Below are 24,285 nucleotides of genomic sequence, written 5' to 3'. Positions count from 1 at the left end.
GGAGGTCCCCTTTTACAGGGGACCAGGGAAGAATACTCTCAGGTTTCTCCATGAGGCTCCTCCTTTTCATTTTAAGAGTATATTAGGTAGTATATGAGAATGCATTTTTTTACACTGTGAGGTAAAATCTAAAAGGCAATAAAGCTAAAAATTTTTCACTAACAGTATCTCCCAACAGCTCATCAACTTTTCTCAAACGCCCTTTGTCTGCTTGTTGTTTCCTGATGAGGCTCATCCTCTCTCCTCCCTCAAGGAAGGAATGGTTTAATTTGGAGAAAATAGAGACATAGCGGAAGCAAAGCTCAACAGAGCATTTCTAGTTTTAGAATAAAGGAGTAATGACTGATGGAGAAAACTTAGAGCTATTCTTCCCTACCAAGTGAGTACATGATTTTTGTTTGTTTTTTTCTCACGACCTTCAAATTCATTGTATTGTTTTTCCTTTTTCTTCTATGTTAGGCTTCTCCTGTCTTCATTGTAGGATTGTTGTTGTCCTCTGTGGGACAACTCTCATAGACAGTATATTTTTGGTATTACTTGCTGTCCTGTCTCACAGTTCTTGTTGTAAAGATGCCCTTTCCCTGGAAGGTTACCCTTGTGAGTAGAATCTTCTCAGAAGGACCCATCTACTTGCATCACAGAACCCCTTGTTTAGCTGCTTGGAAAAATCTAGCTTTTTCTTAATCCTGCTCTCTCTTTTGCTCTGGTATTTTGCTGTATTGACTTAGTCACTCGCTACAGTTTCATAGGAGCTCCAAACTTCCAGGTACTGCAGGGCAGGCTCCCTAGAGTCCTCTGATGATAAGCATAACAAGTGAGTCAGTCTTTGTCTACGAATCAGGATCAAGTCCTGGAATGGCTTATGTGCTTGCTGGTGCAGATAGCCCTGACTCTACCAGAGCAACACTGAAGATGCCACAGTACTTTTACTCTTGAGATCTCCAGTCTGGAAAACCTGTATATGGATTAACCTATTTTCAGAATTATTTCTAGCTCTCTTTTACGGCCTAAAAGGAAATGACTACAACCAACAGAGATTTGGGAGCTACCTCTCAGTGACTCTTGCTTAGAGGCTATGGTTATTTGTATTCTATAGTCGTCAACTTGGAAGGATCTTGGCGAAAACAGAAACAAAAGAGAAAAACTTCTTAATTGACATTCTTTTAGATGTGCTTCCAGGGCATCCTGGCCTCATTGTTCATGGTAATCATCAATGTCATAATTTTCCATGTTTTTGGCAGAGTCTATCTTCCCCTCCCTCCTAAAACTCCATAGAACTTGTGCCAAGTCTGCTTTGTTTATGATCATACCCATAAAGTCTTACACAATGTCTAGCTATCATGAGACATATTTTGAATTTAATATTGGGTGAACTAATAACTAATTAGATGTGTAGGTGACATCATTGAATTTTTTTTCCTGCTTCTTTCTCTAATAGAATAAATTTCTATTTGTTGCATATAAACAAGGCTTTACTTATAGTGACTGAAAATGCAAGCATCCTGTGTCCTACCTATTCCTTTTGGTTATGAATCTAAAAGCTCTTCTTGGTGGTAATTTTTGAGAAATAAATATATATTCATTTATCTGTTAGGTAAAATTTATGATTTATTGCTAAGGGGCCTCTGGGATCATAAAGATAGAAAAACCAAAAAGGAGTTGGTTCCTTTAAGCATTTAGGAAGTATGGACAAAATGAATAAATAATTGATTACAATAAAAGGTGATCTGTTAAGACAGTTTTATATTGCAAGGTAACAGTTTTAGGTATACATCATGTCTCAGGCTCTATGCCAATACGGTTTCTTATTTGATTTCTCACCGTTGGTCCCTGAGTTATGCTTTATTACTCTTCTCTATGCCCCAAAGAGAAAAGAGAGACACAGTGATTTTAAGCTTTTGAAACATACGCATTGTACACTTTATCTGACTTCCAAAAACACTCTTTCTTTACATCATAAAGTGTGATTAAGAATCATGGAAAAAAATCATAGTTCTACTGGGTGGTGGTGACACACACCTTTAATCCCAGCATTAGGCAGGCAGAGGCAGGCAGATCTCTATGAGTTTGAGGCCAACCTGGTCTACAAAGGGAGTTCCAGGACAGCCAGGCCTGCAAAGAAAATCTATGTCCTGAAAAAATCAAACCAAACCAAACCAAACCAACCAACCAACCAACCAAACAAACAAACCATCCAGTTAGGCTAAATAAGTAAGAGTAGGCATATGGATAATGGTGACTTCATTACTTATTGAACACCTATGTGTGCCAATCATCACTTTATCCATTTTACAAAACAGTATTTTCTTTTTTCTTAAAAGTAACTGTGAAATATCAGAGTCACTGTATTTTCACATCATGAGACACTGAGGCTCATTAACTTTAAGTAACCTGCCCAAATCATATAGACAGTGAGACATAGAGCTAGGGTCTAAAATATTTTGTGATAGTTTTGAACCTATGCTCTTAACAAACAATGTTTTCTCCCCGCGTTTTACACATCAAGAGAAACTTCTATAGTAACAAACTATAGAAATGGTTCCTGAAAGTGAAGTCTTATCATACATTTTTTAATTGGCTCTTCTGACATAATCTTTTGATATTAATATAGGCCAGATAAATCTATACTCCCCCATGACAAGTAGATGACAGACTTCAGGAACTTCAACACACACACACACACACACACACACATATGTATATTCTTTCCTTCTTTCCTTCCTTCCTTCCTTCCTTCCTTCCTTCCTTCCTTCCTTCCTTCCTTCCTCCTTTCCTCCCTCCCTCTCTCCTTCCCTCCCTTCCTTTTCTCTTTCTCTTTCTCTCTTTCTTTCTTTGTGTGTGTTTGTGTGTGTATGTGTGTGTGTGTATGTGTCCCTGTCCCCTGTCCATCTGGACTCCTGTGCTTTTAGTGTCCCTAAAGATATGCTGTATATCTAAGAGTGTTGCCAGGGTAATTCAGACAATATTTACCTCTATCAACTTGTGTGGAAAAATACAGCTGTTCCTTATGGGAAAAATGAAGCATTAGTTAGTGTGCATATTACCAGTGAGGACAGCAAAGGCCTCTTGTGCGCCTGTTTCTTCAACCAAAACTCACTCATCCATGGACCAATCTGCTCTTAAATTTGTAAACAGCTGTCCAGTAATAAACTCACTAAAATGGATAATATTTCCAAGCAATTGCATACAGTTGCATAAATGCTTTTATTATTATCCTTCGCATCTCAGTGGTGTTCATGAGCTGTTATGACAATGAGCGGGAAGAGCAACAGTTTTTATAAACTTGAACATGCAGCCGCTCAGTCAAGGCTCTAATCATCTTTTCGGTTTTACAGCACTTGTTTGTCTTTGTTATTTAGATTGCGTGTCTCTTGAGCCTGGATCACATATTCTTCATGTCTGGTAAAGTGCCAGATTCCCTCAGTGTTAAACAAATAATTAATCTTCATCAAAATAGCTTACAGAGAAAGAGCCATGATTATTGAAGGGCACCTAGACATCAAGGGGAACTGTGCTTTGAAAAAAAAAAATTGTGTGTGTGTGTGTCTGTGTGAATGTTAGTAACTGTACATTAGGTAAGTCATTTTACTTTTTAGATTCTTAGTTCCTTCACAGAAGGGAAAACAGATCTGTGAGTGTTAGTGAGTGTTGGACTAGAAATTTAGACAGCTAATGCACACTAGGCTTTTGCAACCCAAAGATTCATTATGATTTTAAACCTATGCTTGTAACAAACAATACCAATCACCTCCAGGTGTTCTATACAGCAAGATAAACTTCTATAGTAACAAAATATAGAAATGACACTGAAAGTGTAGCCTTAACAAATATTTTTAAAAAGCACTTTTGTGGAACTTGTGCTTTTTGATATTAACACAGGCCAGATAAATCTCTCCTCCTTAGTGACAAATTAGACTATAGGCTTCAGGAACCTCAGCACATACCACTGGGGACTGGGGAGTGGATAAAATGATTGCGCTTCAAGTGGGGCAGGCATGGTGAGTGCTTGTAATCTCAGTACTGCAGAGGCAGCGGAAGGTGATGCCTGGAGCAAGCAGGTTGGCAAGACACATACAAGCATACATTCACCTAAACACATGCACACATGCAAAAAGTCCTTAGATTTGAAAACAGTTTCATGCCACTATATCCCATTCTCTTTCCTTGCGGGTATCTACTGCATAATGTGGAATCTGATTAGATGCCAACCTATAATATTTGTTGTATCTTTATGTTTCATCCAATTTTTGTAGGTTTGTTGATGGAGAACAAATATTGTTTCTTATCTCATTACACTAGTGACCTCATATTGGGTGTAACAATATGAGGTTCTCTGTCTGTCTACTAACTACACAAACAACACTGTTATATTATTAGGTAGATATACTGGAAGGAGGAAGAGAGAATTCGTTACATTTCTTATTTCTTTGACCATATGCTGACAGAAGTAGTTAAAATAGGGTAGGATTTGTTTCAGTTTATGGTTTGACATGATTCAGCCCACCATGGCAAGGGGAGGCTTGGCAAAGAAAACATGAGGTATCTGGACAAATCATGGCACCTGAGAGGAGGCAGACAGACCTAGAGGCTAAGCCATAACTCACCAAGACACGCCTCTACTTGACCTATCTCTGCCAGCCATGTCTCCTATCTCAAAGGTTCTCCAACCTCTCAAGACAGTGCCACCAACTAGGAGCCAAGTATTCAATCATGTGAGTCTATGGGGGAAATAAATATTCATATTCAAAGCATAGCAGGGTGCCTGGTATTCAAATCTGACCTCTCCTGCTTAAAAGGTAAATAGAATCCACCTGCTCAAGGAGCTTGTTGACATGTAATTTGTGCAGAGGAATGGATTTTGAAATGACCCCTGGGAAATATTTAACTTTTTTTTTATTATGTAGACTCAGTTTTCTTCATTTGTTTGTTTTGTTTTTTTGTGTTTTGCCTATGTGATGAGGATACTATGATGGTTTCTACGACTTGGTGATAAATATACATACGTTACTTGTTTAATAAGTTTCAGTGAAAACTAACTTTCTTTGCACTCTCATTGTCTTTGTTCTCTCGTTGGAGGAGCTCCATTTACTTTGTAATATTTCATTAGTATTTAAAATGAACCATCACAGACTAGATTGGATCCGGCTCTCCATTGTTGTAAACCAGGAAGTGGCGAGATGAAACTGATTGCATCTAGACAACCTATCTTCGCAAGAGTGTTTCCAACTCCTTCGTATCCTAGCAACAGGTCTGATATTCTACTTGAAGTCATCTTCAGATATGGTATTAAATCCCTCTCTGAGTGCAACAATGATGGTAGGTGGGGGAAACAGTCTACAGAGATAGCTACTGTCTCTCTCCTAAGAGACAGGCAGCGGGGGAAAGAAAATGATTTCACATGCCATACTTGTTCCTCCGTTTGTGACATAATCATGGTAAGGACTATCATCAGAGGGAGCCATCACCGCTGAGTGGGAGTGGGAAAATTATGTTACACTAGGCAAAAAAATTAAAAGTTCAGACGGCTTTTTCTTTTAAATTCAAATTTTCCTTTGAAGACAGCAGCATGTTCAAAGGCAGTGGTTTAAGCTATTTCATTAAATCTTTTTCTAAGTATGTCTGCTGTGATTGAGGCATTGGAGTTAAGAGTTACACACCCCAGATATGTGAGGCATACTTGTTTTGGGGACTCAGGGAAGAAACAGAGATAGACTTTCAGTGGGTCAAGTCATCAAAGCACTGGGTAGAATCTGAAGGTGAGAGGAGGAGACACTACACATTAAAAAAATAAAAATAAACTCCATGAATCAGTAAGATTATCTTGTCTAGCCTCTCTGCAGGTTTACGTTAGACACTACCCTTGTTTAGAACCAGGACAACATGCAGAGATGACCAAGACAATACCATTTAGCCAAATCAGATGGCAATGCATTCTCCTAGCAAATGTTTCTAAATGCACAAGATAGGGAAGAGATGGCGTAATATAAATGGCAAGCTCACAGGGTCACACAAGAGAAAAACCTTCGATAAGTTCCAATTGAACTGCTTGCTAGATATATGACTTTGTGCAATTCACTTAATCTATCTGAGAATTAATTTTCTTAGATGCAAAATGGAGTTAATAATTCTTGGTCTGTCCTACAAGGGGATAGGCAATGAGAAAAGAAATCAATTAAAATATTTAAAGAATAGTGGCTTATCTAAATACTAGACATTATTAGAGATCCTGTTAAGGTATGTCTCTGGAAGCCTAGGATTAAAATGAGCATGTTTTTCTGTCTTATAGCCATGCATTAGAGAAATAACGAAGGTTTCATTCAAGTTCGTCTTTTATTTAGGTATTTATTTCAATGTGTCTGTAGGTCTTAAAGACAGGAATAGTAAGATTCTGGTGAAAACTTAATTATTTATGTATGACTGGATGTGAGAGAGATGATGAATGACAAGACATTTGGTTTTTTAATTAATTAATTTTTATTTATTACTATTTATTCACTTTGTATACTAGCTGTAGCCCCTCCCTCATCCACTCCCAATCCCACCTCCCATGCCCCCCCATTATCCACTGATAGGGGAGGACTTCTTTTTCCCTCTGACCCTACCTATCAGGTCTCATCAGGACTAGCTGCATTTTCTTCCTCTGTGGCCTAGTAAGGCTGTGAGGGGAGGTGATCAAAGAGCAGGCCACTGAGTTCATGTCAGAGACAATCCCTGTTCCCCATTCTAGGGCACCCACTTGGACACTGAGCTGCCATGGTCTACATCTAGGTTATCTCCATGAATATTCCATGAAGTATAAGTCTCAGAAAAGACCCCTGGGTCCAGATTTTTTGGTTCTGTTGTCTTCTTGTGGAGCTCCTGTCCCCTCCAGGTCTTTTATCTTTCACTTGTTTCAGAAGATTCCCTGCTCTCTGCCAAAGTTTGGCTATGAGTCTCAGCCTCTGCTTTGATACCCTGCTGGGTAGAATCTTTCAGAGGCCCTCTGTGGTAGGCTCCTCTCCTGTTCCCTGTTTTCTCCCTCTTCGGATGTCTGTCCCATTTGCCTTTCTGAGTGAGGATTGATCATCTTCCCCAGGGTCCTCATTCTTGCTTAGCTCCCTTGAGGTGTACAGATTTTAGTATGCTTATCCTATATTATATGTCTAATATCTGCTTATAAGTTAATATATACAGCATGTGTCTTTCTGCTTTTGGGATACCTCACTCCTTGTTTTTAATTGCTAAGTAGTATTCCATTGTGTAAATGTACCACAATTTCTGTATCCATTTCTCAGTTGAGAGATATCTGGGTTGTTTCCAGAGGACATTGCTCAACCATATTCATAGCAGCTTTATTAGTAATGACAAGACACTTTAATGAAAATTGCTTCCTGAATAGTCTCTCAGGGGAGATTAACGGAGGAAATGTATTTTATTTTAATCAATGAAGCATGGGCTTTTAGAATGCATCCTTAATATTGAATGCACTCATCAGCGACCCTCAAACATTATTAGTTATTGTGAAAAGTAAATTACTTGGATCAATATAAGATGAGAAAAAGGAGACAAGAATGTGGTTAACCCAAGATGCTTGTGTGTGTTCTCCACTTTCAGTTAAACATGCTCTAAATCCAGGCAAGACATTTGCTGTGTTACAAAGATGTTGTCTTAGGTTCTGTGAAAGTATTCCTCCATAAAAAATATTCACCACCATAAATGTGCTAAGTTCTTCAAATACATAACTTCTATCGGGATCACTTGTGCCAGGAATCCCAGTGAAGATCAAGGATTCTGCCATGTGGGAAAGACAAAATGCAGAGGACAGCGCTCTTTTCCTAAGTAAGGTAAGTACAGACTATATGTTTTGACCATGTCAGCATAAATATTCCCACACTGCACTGCTTAGTGGGCTGAGAGGGAAAATTATGTGGAAGTTCAGAGCAAAGATTGCAGCAGGATATACTGTTTCTTTCTCCTTCCTCTTCTGGCTAACACCGAAAGGGAAAGCCAGAGCAAAGTAGTTAAGAAGAAGATGGGAAGATAGACATTGATTTTGAACACTGATGAGCTATATTAGTGGTATGTAGAAGGAGACATGTACAGATCTCAAGAGTGAACATTAGAAAATGCCATCAGTACACATGTTGTGTAGACAGAAGATTCAGACGAGGCTGACAGGGATCCAAGTGACAACGCAAACCACTGGTGATGGTTTGTTAATGCAGAGCTCAGGGGTTTTGAAGTTAAATAATTTCATATCTTTTCCAATGAGTAATAGTCTGGACTTCTGATTGTTTATTTCACTGAAATAAATTGATGTGATAGCTCTCTAGCTCATGAAAGGACCTCTAGGTATGATTAGGATTTCATGCGTGGCTTAGATGGCCATTTCTGTTTTCCCCCTCTTGGAATCCTATATACTAAAATAACATCCCAGCTCTTATTTGCGCCCTCTCCTCTCTTTTTTTCAAAATCTAGAATAAATAATCTGTTGTAATCATGTGCTCAGAGATAAATATGAATGGTAAGTGTAGATGTACAACTCCCTTCTTGTTGCTTTGTTTGCTTTATATTTCTTTTTTTTTAATTTTTCATCAATTACACTTTATTCATTCTGCATCCCCCCATAAGCCCCTCCCTCCTCCCCTCCCAGTCCCACCCTCCTTCCTCCCTCTGCTTGCATGCCACTCCCCAAGTCCACTAAGGGAGATATGATTAAATAAATAAAAATTCACACCTTGATATTTTTGTTGAAATATATCGTTGGCTTCATAAGGATATCTGAATATCTGTTATAAGGAGGACTGTGCAGTACTTCAGAACAGGATTTTTGATTTTGCCTTTGGGCAACTTAATTTCCCTGAGGCTCTTTTTTACATGGAAAATCTAGCAGGGCATACTGAGTGATAGTAATTACCACTTCATAGACAATTTGACAGAATTTCATAAAATAAGATTCTTCACACAAGAAAAATTTCAACATACTGTATTATCATTACTTTCATTTTCCAGATCATTTTGGCTATGAGCACCAAAGTACAAGTTGAATCTTTAGTTTTCTTTTTTTTTCCTAAAGAGTTGGAGATAAAGAAGTTTTAGAATTAATAGTACAGAATCTTCCAAGATTGACCTCACTTATCTCTGAAAGAAAATCATAAAATTATGTTGATTTCTTAATGTGTAATTTGATTTCACTTTATAAAGAATAGATAGGTGTGGAAGTTTGGTCTTTGAATCTCATTTATCAACCTCTTTCTCCTCTGATGATGTTTATTAGGAGAGTGATCTATATATATAGGAATACTAATTTAGGAGAAAATATTAATTTATTCCTTGCTGAACAAATACTCAATAAGCTTTTTGGAAAACTCTCTGGTTGAGATCTTGGCTTTCATCAGAAGTCATGAACTACAATTCCTTTGTTTTTTGAGACACCATGTATTCCTGAATGCACTGGTACTCTCTATGTAGACCAGGCTGGCATTGACCTCAGAAGCTGTGTTTGCCTCTGCCTCTAAAGTGTTGATGTTAAAGGTATGTCGTATCATTTCCAGCTAAACAAGAATTCTTGCATATACACCACAGGCAAACCAAGGAGACCAACACCAGAAGGCCTGCTAACGCTCCCATGCCCGCCCATTCCTTCAGATGATTCATGGCTGCAGCAATCCATGGTGATAATCCTGTGGCTAGTCCTGCGTCCACTCTGGTAGAATTTACTGTGACAATGGCCACTCTCAGCTGCTCCATCGTAGTATCGAATTCTCCAGTCCAATTACCTAAAATATAGCTAGACAATTGTTTAGACAGATTTGCAGCACAGGAAAAATTCTCATATTGTATGCTAGTGACACAAAGTCCAGCATATTTTCATTGACAGCCAAGTTGAGCGATTTGCCATAGGGTATCAATTTGCTCCTGCACGAGGTCAATCCTCTGATTGAACACCATCAAGCCTCCTTTTAGTTGAGCATTAATTCCTTTTTGTACATCTAAGGCATGAGCTACATTGGCTAAAAGATTATTCAGGGTCTGAGCAGTCTGCACAGTATGACTCATGGCTAATGCCCTGGTGGTAGCTCCAACAGCCGCCAATGAGATGGCAGTAACAATGGCGGCTGTAATTCCAAGATCCCTTTTCTGTCTAAAGAGAGTCATAGCGTGAGGGGCATCAAGATTAGAGTGTCACAACAGCGTAATGCAGCCATGACCATTCAGGCCTTTACAGTCTCCCCAAGCATGGGAGCTAAAATGTTACGCTCAGGATGCGAGGCTAAGCACTGCACTCAGGGTCAGCCGCTTTGGACCCAGAGAAGAGCATGTCTGATTGCATGCGGGTTGATGCCCCAGGTCCCGCCTCTGAGAAGAAGGTATCAGACGGGTCTGATGCTCTTTGGGTGGATGACACCTAAATGAACATTAGTACAAAGTCCCAATTTATTTCTAATATCAGAGATCAGACCTCTACTCTTGCCTGATGCGTCTAAAACAAAAAGGGGGAACTGTAGAGAGCTGCGGAATGCTATGCCTTAAAGATGGAGCTGGTTTCCGCCTTCCACCTTCCCGATGGTGAGTGCTCTCTGTCACAAACAACTCCACATTTGGCTAAGGCTGAGGATCTGGCTTGCTTCCATGTATGTGGACCTATCTGCATTGCCCACGTGGCACGCTGGGGTTGGCTACCCAGAGGCTATTTAAGCTGTGGGCTGGCTTTCCCCAGGGTCAGAAGATTGTTCAATGTTCCTGAATAAACTGCATTGAAAAAATAAAAAATAAAATAAAATAAAACAAAGGAAAAATGTCTATTGCAAAAAAAAAAAAAAAAAAGACTTTAGTTGGGGATGGATATTCAGGCTTGTAACCAGCATTCAGGAGGCTGATGCTGGTGTAAATTCAAGGACAGTCTGTGGCACATTGTACTAGGCCAGCCAGAGTTAAAACTATTTCCAAAAAAATGTATGAGGGGACTTTTTATAAGTTCACAGAGAATCTACTTAAATAAACAGATGGTCTTTTTGGAAAAAAAAAAAGAATTCTTGATTCATCTGATTCATCTTTATTTCCTTAAAGTTAAGAGGGAAATTGAGCTGCTATGGGCTACATCTGTGCAGGGGTTCTAGTTTATCTCCATGCATGGTCCTTGGTTGGAATATCAGTCTCAGAAAGGTGTCCCTGGGAGGCCTGCTCTTTTCTGAGGGGGAAGGGAGAGATTAAATCTGGGGGAGAGGAAGAGACTGGGGCAAGGGAGTGAGGGGGAACTGTAGTCAGGATGTAATATATGAGAAAAGAATAAGAATGTTAAAAAGTTTATAAAGATCAGGTATGTTTCCTACTGAAAACAGGTAGCTAGTTATTTAATGGAGAGTTTCAGTGTGGGATGATAAACAATTCTAGAGTTAAAGGTAATGATAAGACTATAGCTGAAATACATATTTTAAAGTGGTTGGAAAAATAAATGAATTATGTATTTTAAAATTACTAAGAATAAAACTAATTTATTTGTTCAAAAAAAAGAAAAGAGGGAGACTGGTTACCTGAGATGTGAGGTGATTCACCCTCCTGCTAGACAACCTAGAAAAGTACTAAGATGAGTATTTTGAAGTTGGTCTCTACAGAGAAGCCTCTACTTGAGGGTTCACCAGCTTGCCCCTGAGAGGAAAGCAGTGGAATGTGACAGTCTAATTATGAAAGGGGATGCAGAAAACAGAAGATGCTTCAGGGTGTGAAGCACGTGCAGAGATGTGGGAAAGGGATTGGGTCTGCATTTAAGAGTCACTTAAACCATTTACAGGCAAAACTCTTTCAATGAACCACAAAATTGAAAATCAACTATTTTTTTTTTTTTCAATGCAGTTTATTCAGGAACATTGAACAATCCTCGGACCCCGGGGAAAGCCAGCCCACAGCTTAAATAGCCTCTGGGTAGCCAACCCAGGCGTGCCACGTGGGCAATGCAGATAGGTCCACATACATGGAAGCAAGCCAGATCCTCGGCCTTAGCCAAATGTGGAGTTGTTCGTGACAGAGAGCACTCACCATCGGGAAGGTGGAAGGCGGAAACCAGCTCCATCTTTAAGGCATAGCATTCCGCAGCTCTCTACAGTTCCCCCTTTTAGTTTTAGACGCATCAGGCAAGAGTAGAGGTCTGATCTCTGATATTAGAAATAAATTGGGACTTTGTACAGATGTTCATTTAGGTGTCATCCACCCAAAGAGCATCAGACCCGTCCGATACCTTTTTCTCAGAGGCGGGACCTGGGGCATCAACCCGCATGCAATCAGACATGCTCTTCTCTGGGTCCAAAGCGGCTGACCCTGAGTGCAGTGCTTAGCCTCGCATCCTGAGCGTATCATTTTAGCTTTTTATGGTATCCAACCATGCTTGGGGAGAATGTCCTGCTTCAATGGCTGTAAAGGCCTGAATGATCATGGCTGCATCACACTGTTGTGAGACTCTAATCTTGCATATATACCACAGGCAAACCAAGGAGACCAACACCAGAAGGCCTGCTAACTCTCCCACGCCCGCCCATTCCTTCAGATGATTCATGGCTGCAGCAATCCATGTTGATAATCCTCTGGCTAGTCCTGCGTCCACTCCGGTAGGTAATTGGACTGGAGAATTCGATACTACGATGGAGCAGCTGAGAGTGGCCATTGTCACAGAAAATCAACTATTTTTATAGACAAAAGGAATGAAGTAAGTTTAAGGAAAGACAGAAAGAAAGAATTAGGATCATGGATGGGCTGGTGTGGAAGTTGCAGTTTTTATAAAAACATCATATACTTTATAGGGTTTTATCCACTTCAAAGTCCCAAAGGATTATCTCAAAATAACTGAATTAAGCTTAATGCCATGTAGTTCCCTGCTTTAAATGCACTCTGTTACCCAGAGGAGAACATTTTCTCAGTTTTTGTTAAATCTAGAATTATTAAGCTGTACCTTTGAATGAGATTTAAACAAAATAAAGGTCGTAGTTAACAGGAAGAGCGTAGGTGAGGTGTTGACACTAGAGGATGGAGAAGTCACGGTGTTTTCTCTGTGACAGATGATACCTCGGCACCACGACACAAATCAACAGCAGCATGATGTTAAATAAACAGAGGGAACACATTAAGCTATTGAAAGAATGTTATTATGCATGTAGAGTCGTGCTTACAAAAGTTTGTAGGTAACAGTAATACTTATTTTTCTTATATTTATACCTATAAAATCATTAATGTAGCAATAAATAGGATTTATATTAATCGGTAATTTCAGAGTCACTAATATGTCTTCATTTGCCTCATACCTTAATGAAATATGAACACTTTGTCAATTTCCTCAGGGAAATTTCTGTGCAATTAACATTCTGGTGTTGACTTTGAGCTTTTATAAAGGTGCTAGCTACTCATTTTTCAAAGGAAAAAGTAGTTCTACTTTATAGAAAGATGCCTGTTGAGAAATTAAATCTCCCATAGGCATCATTTTAATTTCAAAATGCCATGATGCCCAGACCACAAGCCTAGGTAGTATTAAGAAAAACCACATGGTACTAGGAGTTATCATCAACAAAGGATTGTCAAGGCCACATTCAAGGTGAGAATAGCATTGTGATAAGTTGTGCAGCTCAAGGGACAAATGATATGAGAGGAGCAAGGGAAAATTCCGCTAATATAAGGGAAAGAGAACAGGGAGAGATTTTCATGTTTTTAAATATCATCAGAGTATGGGAAAAATGAAGGGGCTTTTTGGGAATTGAAGGGAAACTCGTAAGATAATCAAGGAAAACTAAGGCCATGTTTTATAGTGCTATTTGCTTTAATTTATGGGCATTCCTGACTAATGTAAATGACATGGCTACCAACAGAAAAATGATTTGTTTACAGTTAGTAAAAAAATACTGCAAAGTACATAATTACAAACAATTACTCTTCAATATTTCTTATTTACGTACTTGCTCACCAGTTCTCTTAAGTCATAGAACTAACACCTAAAATTTTCCTGTGGAAAAATGTCATCAGCATGACGATATAGGACCTAGGACCTACTTTACTTGTTAATATAGGACCTACTTTGTTAATTCAGTTAATTCATTGAACACACATTTACTGAATATCTTCCATATATTTTTCCTATGATATCTGTTATTGATGCAATAGACAGTCATTCTTCACCCAATGAGAAATCAAGTAATAAAATGAAGAGTATTAGCATCAATCTGATATTGGATCACAATAGAAGACAGCTTCTAATGTCCCAGAATCAGAATGTGGTTTTCTGAGCATGAAGTCTACATCAGAATAAGATCAAATATACAGGAGAAGACAATTTAACTTATTTAAATACTACAAAACACTCTTAATTGCTGCAATCGATATGATTGTTAATAATTCTGTATCTATACAAATATAGAAAGAACCATAGTATTATCTAAATGTACTGAATATTACTGTATCCTTGGTATTAACATATATATCTGAGTTGTCATTATTCTATTAATCTTCACAACACATTTGCGATGTACCTTTTATGACTTACCTTATTGGTAAAGTAACAGAGATGTTAAGAACATCCTGTAAATCTTCCCACTGGGTAGGAACTTGGAAAAATAAATATAAGTCATCTATCTGGCTCAAATCACATCAAATCTGAGAAATATTTTAATATAAGAAAAGATCAGCACATATATTTTAATATATACATTTAACTGTGGTAAAAGGAATTCTAATTATTATAAAACAATACGTATGAGAGCGTAACATCAAACTACTGGCTTAGTGTAGCTTTCCCCTTTTCTTTTCAGCCCCTCATCCTGATGGACTTTTCAATCCCTGTAGTAGGTAGTCTACCAAATCTTCCCTTGAAACACGATATTTCTCCTTGATGGAATGGAACCCATGATCTCTAGAACCTGCTATCCAGTCTGCAAATATGAAAATGTTGACAACTCATGATGAAGTTTATGAAGTTGATGAAGTTGACAACTCATGTTTCAATTGAGAGAAATTCATTTTTCTTTTTGTTCAAGAATGAGCTACAGGGCTCCTGCCAGTTATCCCTACACACTGGTCTCAGTCTACAGAAAGAGACAGGACATTGGGTGATGATATTTCAAAGTAATGCTATGTTAAAAAGGAGCTTACTCTCACTGCCATGCATCCTTCATAACTGTATGCCTGCCTCTATGAGATCCTAGCTAACAGTGGACCACATGTGTTTGAAATCGAGGCAGAGCTGTATCATAAAGATTGAATGATTTAACTTTGACTACAAAGGCCAATAATTGGATCTTCCAATATAATTTTCAATTATGTTTAAATGCTTCTCCAACCCCTATCCTTAAACACCCTATGCCTCTAGAAATACAGGTCATTTAGCTAAATCTAATCTCAACAGAAAGCTTTGATGTTCTATATCAAATGAAAACTAATTTAAACCATTGATGCTGCACATTAATATTAAGCAATTACATTAAATAGAAGCACTGTGAATATGTTAATTGCTTTCATTAAAAACTGATTTCCTTAATTACTTTCTAAGCAAATATTCTTTACTAAACTATTATTTGCAGTACTTAAATTTCTTATGGGGATGTCAATTTATTTTAAATAATTATTTTAAAATCTCTTTTTTTGCAGTTTAAGATATATTTATAAAATTCTTAAAAGGATATAACTTCAGAAGACTAGTCTGATTTTTAACAATGTTATAATTTGTATCTCTTACTTTTTAATCTTTAATGACTAAGGCTTTTGATGACACAATTTTCTGTCTTCCAAAGGAAAGGTCTAATTTCAGGTTTTTGTTTTTGTTTAGTTAGGTTTAGTTCTTTGAGAATTTTGTACAATGTGTTTTGATCATATTCACACACTCCCCCAGTTCTTCCTATATTTTCCTTCCCTTTCCCATACAAGCAACTTTGTGCCCTTTGGTTTGTAAAAAATTCACCAGGTTTGGAGTGTCAGATCAAGACCCGAGCCTACCACAGATGGCCTCTGAAAGACTCTACTGATGGAGGCATCGAAGAAGAGAGGCTGAGAATCATAGCCGAACTTTGGGCAGAGTGCAGGGAATCTTATGAAAGAACGGGGAGATACAAAGACCTGGAGGGCACAGTAGCTCCAAAAGGAGACCAACAGAGGTAAAACAAACAAACAAAAACAAACGAACAAACAAAAAAATCCAACTGAGCCCTGGGGGTTCTGGAGAGACTTGATACCCCAACCAAGGACAAGGTACGGAGAGGACCTAAAACCCTGGCTCAGATGTAGCCCATAAACTCAGTATCCAAGTGGGTTCCCTAGGAAGGGGAGCAGGGGCTTTATCTGGCATGAACTCAGTGACAGGTTCTCTGATCATCTCCCCCTGGAATGGTGCTGCTTTGCCAGGCCACAGAGGAAGACAATGCAACCAGTCCTGATGAGACCTTACAGGCTAGGGTCAAATAGAAAGGGAGAAAGATCTCCTCTATCAGTGGATTAGGGAAGGGGAATGGGGGAGAAGACGGAAGGAGGGTGGAATTGGGAGGAGATGAGGGAGGGGGCCAGAGCCATGATACAAATTGAATAAATTGTAATAAATGAAAATAATACAAAAAAAGGAAAAAATTTCACCAAGACCAACTTGTGCTGCCTGAATAGTTTTGGATGTGTACCTTCATTGAAGTGTAGGTTGCTTACCAAATGGTTATATTCTTAGAGAAAATAGATTTTTCTTTTCTTAGCATCTAATAATTGTCAAATCACCAACAACTAGAGTGAGGATTTCATGGCCAATTTGCCTCTCCATAGCAAAATTTAATCCGGATAGAGCTTTCACATGTCTTGTGCAAATTGTCCCAACCGCTGCAAGTTCATATGTGCAGCTGTCTTGCTGGGTCCTGAAAACTATTTCCTTGCAGTCACTTGCCACTTCTGACTCATATGCTCTTTTTCTCCTCTTCTACAATGACACCTGAGGTTCATGAGGAAGGTTGCAATTCACAGCTGAGCATTCTATAGTCTCTTATTTCCTTCTGGTTGTGTGTCTCTTTCTTCATCACAATCTACTACAAGTAGACATTTCTTTGATGAGGATTCAGAGATGCAATAATATGTGGGTATAATTGTGTCATTAGGATTCAGTGTAATAGTATGGGCATTTCACAAAATAGCACTACGTTTTCATCTGTGGCCTGGTACCTGTCTAGTCTCAGGTTTTTTCCCCAGTAATGATGTCAGGTATGGGTCTCCTTTTTGGAGTATGACTTTAATTTAGTCAGTAGCCATTCTGTCATTACTTCTGTAATATGCAGGCTACTTTTGCACACCAGGCGTGTCTTGTCAGGACAGTCATTAGTGTAGCTGGCAGTACTCACAGGTGGAAAAGAATGATTACTTTTGTTCTTCCACAGTATAAATGGCACTGTCTAGCAGTATAAAAACTAGCCATAGAGATGAAGTTTCCAGGTCAGTCCCAGCTTGCTATCTCATGTACTGTACTCAAGGATGTCTTCAGTCTTTAGGTCTTACCATCAAGTACTGGAAGGCAGCCAAGAGAAACAGTTGATTTTATAACTCTAAAGGAAATAACTTATTATTACATTAGGAATTTTACTTGTTAGTCTCTGGTATCTAGTAGGGCCATTGTTGTATTACTAAAATGGCAACTCCATTTTCATTGTGTGTGTGTGTGTGTGTGTATACATGCATATATTATTAAAAATACATTTTTGAAAACTTCTACAGTAGTAGATTTCCATAAGAATTATTTGAAAAGTCTTTAATGTTATCTCTTCCTTCCTGTATTCCTTTTACACTGCCCTCCCCTCTTCCATGACAATTTAAACCTTCCTGTTTTATTATTACCTTTCAACCCTTTAAACCAGTGCATTCTGTCCTCTCACCCTATTGAAATCCCCCCACATGGCTCCTTAGTAGCTTCCCAAGTTCTATAAGTATTCCAAATGAAACATAACTATCTGAAGATTAAATTAAAATTCACAAGTGAGACATCTGATCTTCGTGTTTCTGTGTCTGGGTCACCTCACTCAAAATTACTGTTTAGAGCTTGATTGGTTGACATGTGATTTTCGCAATTTCATTTCAGTTAAACATGCACATATAGTTTGAATAATATTCTGTTTTGTAAATATATAATGTTTTTATTATTCATGTATTAGTTGAGGGCATCTAGGATGTTTTCATTTCCTGGCTATTGTGAATAGAGCAATGTTGAGAATGGATGAGAAGATGTCACCACAATAACCTATGGAGATTTTTGACATTTGGTCAACTGTGTTATAACTGGATCATGTGGTGTTTATATTACCAGCATTTTCAGGTACCACTACAAATGATTGCTATAGTGGCTATAACAATTTGCATTCCTACCATCAGTGAGTACGCATTCCCTTTTCCCCACATCCAACCAAGCATTAGTCACTATTATTATCATCACCACCACCATCATCATCATTATTATCTTAGCTACTCTGAATGGGTTAAGATGAATATTAAAATGGCTTTAATTTTTATTTTTCCTGATGGTTATGGATGCTGAAGAAAGACCCAACAAAAAAGAAAATTATAAGCCAGTATCTTTGATGAAAATAGATAGAAAATTCTAAACAAAATACTTGCAAAACAAATTTAGGAGCACATGAAAAATATTATCTGTCACAATTAGGTCAGCCTCATCCTAGAAATATAAGAATGGCTCAATACATATAAATCAATAAACATAATCCTCCACATAATTAGACTAAAGATCAATACCTGCATGATCATCATATTAGATGTAGAAAGGGCCTTTGACAAAAATTCAACATCCATTCATTTTAAAATTCCTGGAAAAAATAGGGATGCAAGGGACATATCTCAGCACAATAAAGGCAATAAACAGGAAGTTAACAGTCCACATTATTATTATTTTTACTTTTTGCTGTATTTTTAAAAAGTTTAAATTTATTACAATTTATTCAGTTTGTATCCTGGCTGTAGGCCCCTGTCTTGTCCCCTCCAACTCTCACCCCCTACCTCTTCTCCACCCATGACTGTTCTCCTGTCCACTAATGGGGAGGTCCTCCTCCCCTTCCCTCTGACCCTAGCCTATCAGATCTCATCAGGACTGATTGCATTGTCTTCCTCTGTGGCCTAGTAATCCTGCCTCCCTACCCCCAGGGGGGAGGTGATCAAAGAACCAGACCCTGAGTTCATGTCAGAGACAGCCCCTGTTCCCTTACTATGGAACCCACTTGAAGACTGAGCTGCCATGGGCTACATCTGTGCAGGGGCTCTAGGTTATCTCCATGCATGGACCTCAGTTGGAGTATCAGTCTCAGAAAAGACCCCTAGTTCTGTTGCTCTCTTTGTGGAGCTCCTCAACCGTCCAGGTCTTTCATCTTCCACTTCTTTCATAAGATTCCCTGTACTCTGCCCAAAGTTTGGCTATGAGTCTCAGCATCTGCTTTGATACCCTGCTGGGTAGAGTCTTTCAGAGGACCTCTGTGGTAGGCTCCTGTCCTGTTCCCTGTTTTCTCCCTTTTCTGATGTCCATCCCATTTGCCTTACTGAATGAGGACTGAGCATCTTACCCAGTGTCCTCCTTCTTGCTTAGCTTCCTTAAGGTGTACAGATTTTAGTATGATTATCCTATATTATATGTCTAACAACCACTTATAATGAGAGTATACCATGTGTGTTTTTCTGCTTCTTGAATACCTCACTCAGGGTGATTTTTTTCCATATCCCACCATTTGCCTGCAAATTTCATGATTTCCTTGAGTAGCATTCCACTGGGTAAATGTACCACACTTTCAGTATCCATTCCTCAGCTGAGGGACATCCAGGTTGTTTCCAGAGTCTGGCTATTATGAGTAAAGCTGCTATGAACATGGTTGAGCAAATGTCCTTGTTGTATACTTGAACATATTTGGGATATATGCCTAAGAATGGTATAGCTGGATCTTGAGGTACCACTATCTCCAATTTTCTGAGGAAGTGCCAGATTGCTTTCCAAAGTGGTTGTAAAAAACCCCATGATCATCTCCTTAAATTCTGAAAAAGCATTTGATAAAATCCAACACTTGTTCATGTTTAAAGTCTCAGAGAGACCCAGGACACATTATTTTTAATGAGGAAAAACTCAAAACATTTCTACTAGAATCAGGACCAAGAATGGTCATCCTTCCTTTTCTTGTTCAACAAAATACTTGAAGTCTTTTCTAGAGCTATAAGACAAATACAAACAGAAAATGGAAAGTCAAAAATATTTTTATTTTCATATGATATGTCTCTACTCATAAAAGACCCTAGACAGTTCACTAGAAAATTTCTACAGTAGGTAAACATATTCAGCAAAGCAATAAAAAATGAATTAACACACAAAAGTAGTCTTCCTATATGATAAAAAACAAATGATAAATATAACCTAAGAATAATTGAAGCAACAATACCATTCACAACAGACTCAAAGAAATTTTTGGAATAAACCTAAGGAAGCAAAAGACTTGTAAGATGACAATGATAAAACACTGAAAACAAGAAACTGAACAAGATACCGTAAGATGAAATATTTTGCTAAAGGCAATCTACTAATTCAGTGCAATCCCTTTAACAATGCTAATGAAGTTCTTCACAGAATTGAAAAAAAATCTTCATTTTGTCATAGTATAAAAGATCCTTGCTGTCTTAAAACAATCCTAAACAACAGGAAAATTGCTGGACGTACCACCATCCCAGATTTTAAGGTGCATTGTAGAGCTGAACATAACCAGAATGATGTTGGCATAGAAACAGTCTCAGTGGTCAATGGAATAGAACTGAGAACCCAAATTACTTTGGTTACCTGATATTTGATGAAGAGTCCAATGGTACACAATGGAGGAAACACAGCATCTTCAAAACAAATGCTACTGGCAAAAGTAGATAGCTACCTGTGGAAGAACAAAACTGGATCCTCATCTCTTACCCTGCACAAAACTGAACTCCAAGTGGACAAAGGACATCTACCTAAGACTCAATATGATTGCAGAGAGAACAGAAACCATGGGCAGGGGCATCTCTGAGACAAGCTGGAGACCGATGACAGGGTAGGCTCCTGGGAGTGACTCTAGCTGAGAACCCTCGTAGTGGGCTCATGGAGACTGAAGAGGTCACCCTCTAATCAGATAGGGCTCCTAGTAGAGGAAGGGGAACACCGACCTACCTACAAACACTGCAAAACAAAATTTACCCTGCCTACAAGATGTGCAGAGATAAAGATAGAGGATAGACCGAGGGACTAGCTAACCAATGCCTGAACCAGACAAGACCCAAACCAAGTGAGAGAGCCAAACCCTGACACTAATAACTACAGTCTGCTGTGCTTGCAGATGGAATCCTAGCATAGATAGCCTATTAGAGGCTCCACCCAGCAATGGGTCAATACAGATACTGAAACTCACAGCCAAACATTGGGTGGAGCACAAAGAGCTTTGTGGAAGAGTGTGTGTGTTGGGGGAAAGGATAGAAGGACTAGGAGGGGACAGGAACTCCACAAATAGACCAACCAGAGCCAAAGTAACTCGGGCCCAGGGGTGCTTGCGGAGACTGAAGCACCAAGCAAGGGCTGGACCTGTGCCCTCTACACAAATGTACCTGATGGGTAGCTTGTTGTTCAAGTGGGTTACCTAGTAAGGGGAGCGGGAGCTATCTCTAACAAGGACTCTGTTCCATGCTTTTTGATCACTTCCTTCTGATGGGGCTGCCTTGCCAGGCCACTGAAGAAGAGGATGCACTCAGTCCTGATGTGACTTGATGTGCTGGGTGGGTTGGTCTTGCGCTCCCCTTTCTGAGGGAAAAAAGGAGGTGGGCTGGAGGAAGAAGAAAGGAGGGAATGACAGGGAGCAGAGGAAGGAGGTGGCTACAATTGGGAAGTAAAGTGAATAAATAAATAGATAGATAGATAAATAAATAAATAAATAAATAAATTGATAAGAATAAAAGACTCAATACCCTGATAGGAGTGGGGGCACATGCCTTTAATCCTAGCAAAGTGAGTCCAGTACAGTCAAGGCTACACAGAGAAACCCTGTCTCAATAAGAAAAAAAAAGACTTAATACCGGAGGAAAATATTTAGAATATGCTTCGACTAATTTTCACAGGAAAGGACTTTATAAAGAGAACCCTAATACCTCAGACATTAAGGTCAACAACTAAGAAATAAGACTCCTGAGCTGGAGAGATGGCTCAGTGGCTAAGAGCACTGTCTGCTCTTCCAAAGGACCTGGGTTCAATTCCCAGCACCCACATGGCAGCTCACAACTGTCTGTAATGCCAATTCTAATGGATATAACACCTTCACACTAATGCACATAAAATAAAATTAAATTAATTATAAAAAAAGAAAGAAGACTCCATAAAACCATAAAGTTTCATTACCCCAAACAACATCTTCACAAAAATGAAGAGGCAGCCCATCAGATGGGTCTAAATCTTTACCCATTCTATATCTGACAGAATGTTAGCATCTATGATATACAAAGAATCCCAAAAATTAAATATAAAGAAAACAAACAAACCAATTAAAAGAAAAGAAATGGGGGCTTGGAACTAAACAGACAGTTCTCAAAAGAGAGATAGTTTTAAGGATTTTCAACATCTGTAAGGAAGGTCTCTTATGTTTATTAGTGACAACTGCTACACAGGGTGATGTGGATTCACTAATGCTAAACACTAAGGTGGTTCTCCAGGTTCATGGCAAAGGAAGGCTGAGAAGACACAGCTGCTTTTCATTACCTCCAGGTTTTAGTGCATTCGTCTCTAACTTTTTTGAAGTTTTTTTTTTTTTTTTTTTTTTTACTTTTTTTCTCAAATGAAATTAATGGGGAAGAATATATGCATATTAAAATGCAAAAAGAAAGAGCTAATACACTTCCTGCTCCCCAAATATTACTTAACCTTAAAACTTCAGCAACAGCTGTGTCAGGGTTATTTAATTATTTTTGTTAACTTATTTTCCCTTACAATTTTAGGTGATAAAACTGTGCTAGAATTAATGTCACAAGAGTGGAAGGATGGAATCAAGCTAATAAACATAGCTGACACTTTAAATACTTGACATTTGTTCCTTGTGTCTAACTAACTCTGTGTTCAGTGACCAAAATCTTCTAGCCTCTGTCAACTACGATCTTCTAGAAATTCCATTTTAGATTGTGTATGTAAGTGAGAACATGTACAGATCGTCTTTCTATGCCCAACTTATGTCACTTGCATAATGTCCTGCAGGTTTACCTGTATTTTCACAAATGATAGAATTTCCTTTGTATGTGTGCATTTGTATGTGAAAGTATGCACATGTGTGAGAATAATGTTGGGTGGTGCTGCTTAGGATTCATATGCCTTGCTTTATAAGAAAGGGCTTTCACTGGGATCTTGGACCCATTGATTAGAAAAGCCTGGTTGGCCTACGAGCCCAGGATTCTGCCTGTCTCCACCTCTCTAGTGATATGATTAAAAGGATGCAGCACCAAACCCAGCTTTTTATGTTGGTTATGAGGATTAGAATTAGAGTCTGTTGTTTACAAGACAAGCAATTAACTGATGGAGCTATCTTTCCACTCTAGAATTTCCTTTCCTTAAATATGCAATTGTATTTCATTGTGAATATTCATATCATATTTTCTTTATGGAAATTAAGGGTGATTCCATATTTTAGCTCTGCCAATTAAGATTACAATCAAGACAAGCATGCAACTATTCCCTTAACATACTGACTTAAACTTTTTGACATACATAGACAGAAGTGGGGTTCCTATTTTAAGTATTTTGAGGAATAGTCATAGTTTTCAATAATCGATACAGTAACATATTCCTTCCAACAAAGGTAGAGTGCGTTTTTCTTTTCCATATCCTTATCAGCACCCACAATTCATCTTTTTGATACTAGCCACTTTGAAATCTGTCTGGTGAAACTTTGTGATTTTATTTGTCATTTTCCAATGATTAGTCATGTGAAACACATTATCATGTCTTGACTATTTGTATATTTTCTTTTGAAAAAAGTCTTTATGACCTTTATTTATTTTCTAATCAACCATGCATTAAGTCTTTAGTCCACTCTGAGTTAATTTTTGTGTATGGTGCCCTCAAGGCATCTTTTTGTATTATTTATTTGTGTAGAGTCTGAGATTCCACTGGAAAGACACTGATTTTTTGATGATTATCATCAGTTTCTTCACCAACCCTGTCTTCAATTTTGACATCATTCAAGCTCCTTTTGCTGATGAACTCTATCTTTCGCATGTCTTTTTTTCTTCATTGTTTGCTTTTCTCTCATGGTAAATTACAGTAAAGGCACAAGT

At 38.4% G+C, this 24,285-nt stretch overlaps 2 pseudogenes; both read right to left on the bottom strand.

Annotated features, from left to right (window-relative positions):
- The window catches only part of LOC110560548 (large ribosomal subunit protein eL24-like), a 50,419-nt pseudogene that overhangs the window by 17,645 nt on the left and 8,489 nt on the right, over positions 1-24,285 (bottom strand).
- LOC132653891 (small nucleolar RNA U3) lies at positions 2,473-2,558 on the bottom strand (annotated as a pseudogene).

Source organism: Meriones unguiculatus, chromosome 4 (genome assembly GCF_030254825.1).
Source record: "Meriones unguiculatus strain TT.TT164.6M chromosome 4, Bangor_MerUng_6.1, whole genome shotgun sequence".
Classification (NCBI taxonomy): Eukaryota; Metazoa; Chordata; class Mammalia; order Rodentia; family Muridae; genus Meriones; species Meriones unguiculatus.
This window is presented reverse-complemented; position numbering and strand designations above follow the sequence as displayed.